The following is an 8,096-nucleotide window of genomic DNA, read 5'->3' as shown; positions in this document are numbered from 1 at the left end:
AAAGGTTTAATAATTCTTTAAAAAAATTGATGCATTAAAATAGGACAAACGGTTGAAATAGATCCTAACGTACTCCAGATACTATATAGTTTATCCTTGCTTAAGCATTCCAAAAACTAGCAGAAAGATGCGTGTAACAGAGCGTAGTAAAAGGAACTAAGTTCGTTTTATTTCCAAATTAAAAAATATGTACAGGTGTATTAAATGATTGCACATTTTTCTTGTCTATTCATATGTTTGCTTTGATTAATGGATTGTAATTTCTTTTAAGTGTAGTCTACCTACGACTTTTATTTGAAATGGAAGCCAGCCATGAATGTAATCCCTCTAAAATTGTTTGCAAGTAGTCGGATATACCAACACGTTGTATAACATGACAAGCGAAATCTGCCTACATTGTCCAGTCTTTAGATACATTATCCTTATTTATTCTTCCGGACAGATTTGCTACGTTTCATGGATATAGACATTTTAACTTCCTCGTACAATAGCTAGCGTTTAAGATTGTGCAACGGTATTTCGTTTTAAAGGCACCGATGTTAAGCATTGTCATTTGAAAGGGTGACATTTTGACCCCTACAATTAGAAGCAGCGAGAATTGTGACCGGTCTACCAAGTTACGTTACTAGGCAAGCATTATATTTCGAAACGGGGTGGGAATCATAAGAAAACAGACGAAATAGAAGAAATTTTATTTTATTTTACAAGATCCATAATAATCTAACACCTTATTTTCACGATCTTTTACCAACAGTCAACAGTAATTTAAACAGGTATGAATTAAGAAATAACGATGATTATGTATTACCGAACTATAGACTAACCAATACCAGACTGTCTTTCTTGCCTAACACTATTAAACTCTGGAACAATCTTCCCGATGAAATAAGAAATCTACCAACTGTGTCTAAATTTAGAAAAGCTATCAGTCCAAGACAAAACAAATCTACTATTTTTTTTGTTACGGACCACGTCGTTTAAATATAATTCATATTAAATTAAGATATAATTGCAGTGCGTTAAATAACGATTTGTACCGTGTAAACTTAGTAGAATCATCATCATGTTCTTGTGGACATTTTTGTGAAGATGCATATCATTATTTTTTTGAATGTCCTAATTATACTATTTTGAGAGCAAACATGTTTGTAAATTTGCGTCCGTATTACCCAATTAATCTCGAAACTCTTTTGTCTGGAAAATCTGAACTCGCCGTTATTGAAAACGAAGACATTTTTCACATCGTACAAACATACATGCGGGCCAGCAACAGATTCTGACTTCACTCTGTGAATTGGTGATCTTGCCTTCTTCTCCTTACTGTATCTCTAATAGCTACTAGTAACTATATTATTTTTTTTAATATTGAATGTTATCAATTAATTACGAGGAATGTTTGCCTGGCACTTTAGTTAAGCTTAATTGAAAGCCTTGAAGAGAACGAGATGGGCTATAGGAATGGTGTTTTAATGAACTGTGTAAGAAGGAATGATGTGTTATGCAGTTATAGTGCCAGACATGAGTGTTGACTACGTCAGATTGTTAAATCAATTTCTTCTCTTCCTCTCCCATCTTTTCTTTCCTTCCTTTTTCCCTACTACATTTTACATTTAAAAATGAGTTGTAACTGTACATAGCTGTTGTCACATTCATTGTATATATTATTGTGGAGATGGCTCTTATAAGTTGAGATAACTTATGCCCAATCCATTTGCTTTCGGCAATAAAATATGTTTAAACTAAAACTAAACCCCACCGCCCGATATATGTGGCAGCAACAAGCTTGTGAGATCATTGAATGAACTATATGTAACTACACGGCGGAAAGATATTACCTCTGAATAACTGCTACGCAGCTTTAAAGCTCTTAATACGGTAAACAGATATGCATGAAGACAAAACCCGGTGTTGTATTTAAATATATAGTACAAACACGTAATTTTTTCACACGTTGACAGAACGTCCGTAATATATACACATAAATTTCTCCGAATTCCATGAACAATCCCTAGATGCCTCGTAAGAAGTTAACTTTCGCTTTAAGCTGTACTCTCATAATATATAAATTACAAATAAAAAGACTTACCCTTATGCTCCTTCAACTTGCCAGGTTGGGTATTTCATCTGAGTTTTCAGGTATCTTCATAATCGAACCTTGTCAAATGGAGGCTAAAACGCCTCATTAGGTTAGCGCATATACACATATACAATGAGGTAGCCACTAATGAAAATTCCACACCCTTGTTATGTGTATTTCTCGGAAAAACGCGGCGACTTGGCGCAGTGCCAAGAGCATATGTCACATTCATTTTGATGTTTTAAAGTAATTTAAGTGTAGTATAGAGTATTACAATTTGATAGCAAGAATTAAAATTGAACGAAATTAAGTTCAAGTCACCTGAAATCTCAACTCTCTGTTCGGAAGGTTGTTGGGTGCATTATGAAAATGATGAATTTCGTGACCCATGGGATACACGTTTACCTCTTGGGTGTGGGGATGGGGGTGTTGAAGTTAAACATAATTTCTGAGAAAATTGACACTTTCGGGCTTGTCTCTTCGTAGTGGGGACGACGGGGGAGTTGAAGTCAACGATGATTTATGTGAGAAACTGATACTTTTGAGAATATTTTGTTCGTCTCTAAATGACACTACATTAAACCTACACAGAATTAAATGATGAGACATTCTCTTCTTCATCAACTTTTTCCTTCAATTATTTTTAAAAAAAAAAACAACTTTTCACCAAACGTGCAAATTTCTATTACCCTATTGTAATTTTTCCATTTCTAAACAATTACATCATTTCTCCAACCTGTTGTTTACATGTCGTAATCCACCCTAGATTTGTCCAGAATAACTCTTTCGTCTCATGCATTGTTTTATTGATATTAGGTCTGATTTTTCTTTCGACTTGTCTGTATTCCTTTAGTTGTTTTTTTACTCCGCTTGTTCATTAACCTTTCTCATTTTTAGTATTCCACATTTCTTTTATCACCCCCCCCCTCCCCCCGGTTGGCATTGTGGCATTGTTCGATCACTTTCAAACTTTGTAGACTTTTAAAAAATGTTTTTACCATCAACTATTCCTGAACCCACATATGTTGTTCCTTCTCGCGCGGTATTTGTGTTCAAATAACAATATGATTACCAGTTTATATTTCATTTTCCCTCCATTTAAGCCTACCTACTAGGCATTTTAAACCTGCATGTTTCGCATTTTTATAGGAAGGCCATTGTATTCCTGTACCGACACATCTTTTTATTTTACTGGTGTGTCTGGGCCTTCTAGAATTTCATACCTTCACATACACATATCATATAAAACATGATACGCAGATACAAGTATGCGTATATAAACAAGTGTCGTTCGAGTGAAGGTATAATTCCATATTGACATGATATTTAACTAACATACGGTGTCTGTTATAGATACTTTGTCTTTGTTAATACAATTACTGACACATATGAACCTCTAGTTCAAGTTGACTGTGATTTCTTACACCTGGCCGACAGTAGGATTGTGTGCAATCTACTTGCACTATTAGATATTTGAACTTCTTCAACGATTCCTAGCTTGAATGACAATTTAAGCGATGATGCACTCTGAACTTTCACACAATGTTGCTTTCGAATTATTACGTACATTTCCGAGAATTCCGGTTAGCTATTAGGAAACTACCTCGCCTTAACCCATCTTTTAACACTTAGTTATCGTAAGATTCCAGAGCAATACACAAGTTTTTACCTATCACTCTGGGTCCGGATGTCAACATAATGATTTAAACCCGATATTCATACACACCACTCGTTATTCAACAGCTCACAGCACCTTGTCATTTAAGCATTAGTCAAAATGTTAAGCTGCGAGAGCTTTTCTTGAAAATTCCTAAATATCGGGAAACTCCGTCTGATTATTGGAATATGATGATTTCAAAATCCTTATGAATTTCGTCCAAAACTACGCGAAAGAATGGATGAAACAATAACCTGCTGCGTTGGATTCACTGTCTGAGTGGGTTAAGTCTGATATTACTAACTTGGATTGACCAATGTTTACATGACGGGTGTCCTCTATGACGCAGACTTCTTCCGCAACACCTGGTCTTATTCTTCGGAGTTCCCCTGTTAATCGTTCCTTTGTTCATATTTTGCCCTAGGTTTGTTGAAGTTGAGTTTTTATTTTGATTATGTTAACATGTTGGTATTTTCTTGGTGTTTTCTTAAATAGATCTTAAATACAATATGGATTCACAAGCAATTCTCATTCCCAAGATACCTTATCCGATACTGCTGGAAAACATAATGGAAGTATCATTTAAGACACAGTATACTGAATTTTCCACATATACAATAGTTTCTATCTTGTATATAGGTTTCAACATGAGACGAACTCGAGTGTTGAAACGACAAAATATACCCGAGATTAAAAAAAGGAATTCATAAAATCTAAGATCTGCACAGTTTTGTCCAAAATGGTTCCTCATATGTTATAAGGCAACCAAAATGCATCTATCAGCCATTGATGACGATGACTCCGCCCACTTCCAGTCAATTGTCGAAAGATTCGGGTCAGGATGTAGGCCGAGGCATTTGAAAAAGCTTTAAATGTTCCTCCGTACTATAAGTAAATTCATACAGCATACATCGTGGAAAGGCGACGTCAACGGATCGTGACGGCAGATTCATCCGAAGTTGTCGGTACTGAACCATTATAATGTTATGCTTAAGTAATTGATTTATTTGAAAAAAATAAGTAAATATACCCCTCATTAATACATTAGAAATAAGGCCTTATGGCTCTATTCTTGAATCTGATGACCGGCTTACAGCCATAGGGTTCTGTCAAAAACCGTGTTAGTATTAATGTCATAACATGTAGATGTATCTAGAAATATTTTCATTTGATGTGTTACTAGTACATGGTTTTTTACTTAATTTTACCGATGTAAAAAACAAAATTTAAAAGCTCAGTGGCAGGCTGAATGGAATACCTATACCAATAACAAACCTGTTATCGGTGAATAGTCTCCAGGCAATAGCGACAACAAACGAAACGAATTTGTCCTTGCCCGTCTTCGGAGGGGTCATACATACCTCACACGTTCATGTATGTTGAAAGGCGAATAGGTGTATAGGATGTAATGAGCCATTCACTGTTAAACATTGTTTATTGGATTGCATTGACCTTCTGTCTACTCGGGAATGTTTATATTGTAAAATTACATGCCTACAAACCTTTTTGAAACTGTTGAGGTATGTAAAATTCTATATTACCTGAAAGGTTTTGGTCTATATAATAGACTATGACATACCATTTTAATCTTTTGTGTTGATATACCCATTTAAGATTTTTGACATTTGTCTTTTGTTGTTTTGTTTGTTTAATGTTGTTTCCTTTTGAATCGCTGTGTGTTTTACCGGCTGATTGCCCTAATGACCTTTTATGTGCCGTTAAGAATGCAATAATGCAGGAGGGTTGTTCTCCGTGTGTAGGATATCCGTGCGAGCTATGTACAATTCTCTGTCTGAACTTTACTATACCTACCACATTCTGTACATGTAGATGCATAAAGTTACATTGAAAACATGTTTGTAATGTCATCCATTGTTCTGTTTGTAGTACTACCGAACATGCTACCTGTGGCTGTCGTATACATGTAAATGACACACTTATTGTACAGTCACGACAGTTAAAGGTAAATCGAGATCTCTCTGATGCCCTTGTCTGGATCAACATATCAATCTAATGGTGTAATTGTTTATTTTGTACATGTTTTACCCTATTACACAAAAATTGTGTACAAGATCGTCTATTCATATTGTAACATGTTTTACTAATTTTGAGGCGATTCTTTCAACCACACTAGTAAAGGCAAATAGATTCCGAGAGACCGATGTATTTTAAGGGAAACATAAATTATTGTAATAGGTTCCAACTACTGTTTTTTTATTTACTCAAACTGCTGGTAAGTCAATTTTCTGTGTTCTTAAGCAGATTCGAGTTATTTCCCTTCTAGCACACAGCTGAGATATTTAAACAGTTGTTATAGCTTTTATGCTAACAGAACATCGCAGTAAATATTTCAAGGCAGCAAAATAGTCATGTCATTGTAAACTATAGCTTGAAGATTTTGAATACATTGGTTTCATATATATAGTCTATTATGATTTTTTATCAGCGATGAAAGATAATAAATGTCTAATTTTGTACATAAGGCACATAAGTGATTAGCACCAACTAATACAAGCTTTGATAAGGTACAGTTGACAAAATAATTCATCAGACTGTCCCATACAGATATTTTGTCCATCAAGGACTCGCAATTGGTGCCAAGGGCCTAGAAGGCGACCGAAGAACAAAGTTATTGTAAATGTAAAATTCAGGTCTTTGAAGAAGACTATCCCCATACCTCAGAAAATTTCATAATTGATGGTATGCAGATTACATAGGGAATGAAAAGTCACAGTTGCTTAAATATGTATCTTAAACAATGACCTTATTATTGCTTCATATCCTCGCAATCCCAACAGAGAATAAACGCCCCATGCCAATTTGGATATCTTACTCAGTGAGGCGTATGGCAAGGAAGATTTCTTCCAACACGGGCCTGGCAGCGTTAAAGACAAATTGAAAACAACAGCGAAGACTATATGGAAGAGACGTCTTTTGTATGCGTTAGTATATATGTTGTTGATAATAAAGCATTTCACGAGCTATAGTTCCGCACTGAAAATTCGTCAAATTTGAATGGGAAAATAAGCATTGTAATTCTTACATATATTTAATCCTGGTAAACGACTAACCGCAATATACCACTCGGCTAGAGAGAACTTCTCTTCAGTTGGTTGAACGTCAGACTAGTAAACCAGGGGTCCTGGGTTCGATTCCTAGCGGAGGTATTGAAATGAATAATGAATATTAATGAAACAATGAACTAATTAACTGTGTAATACATGAAAGAAAACCCACCGGCCACGATTCGTAAATATTTAGCTCGATATAAATGTCTTAATTCATAAAACAATTTCTTTCGACCTAATCGCAGTCATTCGTTCAATGAGTGTTTCCAACAGAAAGATCTAAACTTTAACTTGGGCGAGAATCCTATTTTACTGATGATACGGGAATGTGGCTGGATCAAAACTTTGGTTTGATTTGGTTTATCGTTGTTTTACGTCATATAGAGAGTCATGGTACAATGTTACTTACCTCAACCAAGTTTTATCTGACTAATAAAAACATATTGTTTGTACGTATATCATTCTTTCTAACTGTCAGTATGTCTTTTTTATAATAACATAGTACTTGAGTGACTGTCACAATCTTATGGTGAAGAATATTTTGACAAATTTAGAAAAAGTACATTTTCTTCAAATGTCTAAATCAAACTTGTTTATATACAGTATAGCTTCGATATACTTTGATAAAAAGCACTTAGGAGACAACAATGGGAATTAGAATAAGGATTTTCACGATAGTTGATTAAATTTAGAATCACAAAAACAAATCATCAGCATTGATTGGTGAAATTTTAATCTGAAACAGGAGACTATGCACAGCTTGTACATTTATAAGAGTACATGTGTGATATTACTAGACATTGATAGTTCAATACAGAGACATGTTTACTACTTATGATATTAAGTATACTCTAAGATGCCTAAACATTTTCAGCTTCCGCGGCCAGTGTACACCGGTCATAAATACAAGCTCAAGGGAAAATGGAATTTCCGCTGAACCATTTATATATATTACGTTAACATAGACGAAATCACCCAACTCATTTCATCACTATTGTAGCTACATAAATCTTTCATCAACCAAGTGCGTACTCTCGTCGTAAAGAACCAACACAAGTGAGGATAGGAAGCACATATACATATATATTGATAAGCATACATATCACACGACATATTTGCCGAGGAAAACATTTCACAGACCAAAACGCTTGAAATCTAAATATGGCGCGTTCTTAACGTTAAGTTAAGTTAATCTCACAAACAATATTCTTGCTGCATAAAATATTTAGGAAAAAGTATTAGTAGTAATTGTTTAAACAAATGAAATTCGTTTATATTAAAGTAATTATTGTTG

Source organism: Ylistrum balloti, unplaced genomic scaffold, assembly GCF_031769215.1.
Source record: "Ylistrum balloti isolate Yb309-2 unplaced genomic scaffold, AGI_CSIRO_Ybal_v1 Utg369934, whole genome shotgun sequence".
Taxonomy (NCBI): domain Eukaryota; kingdom Metazoa; phylum Mollusca; class Bivalvia; order Pectinida; family Pectinidae; genus Ylistrum; species Ylistrum balloti.
This window is presented reverse-complemented; position numbering follows the sequence as displayed.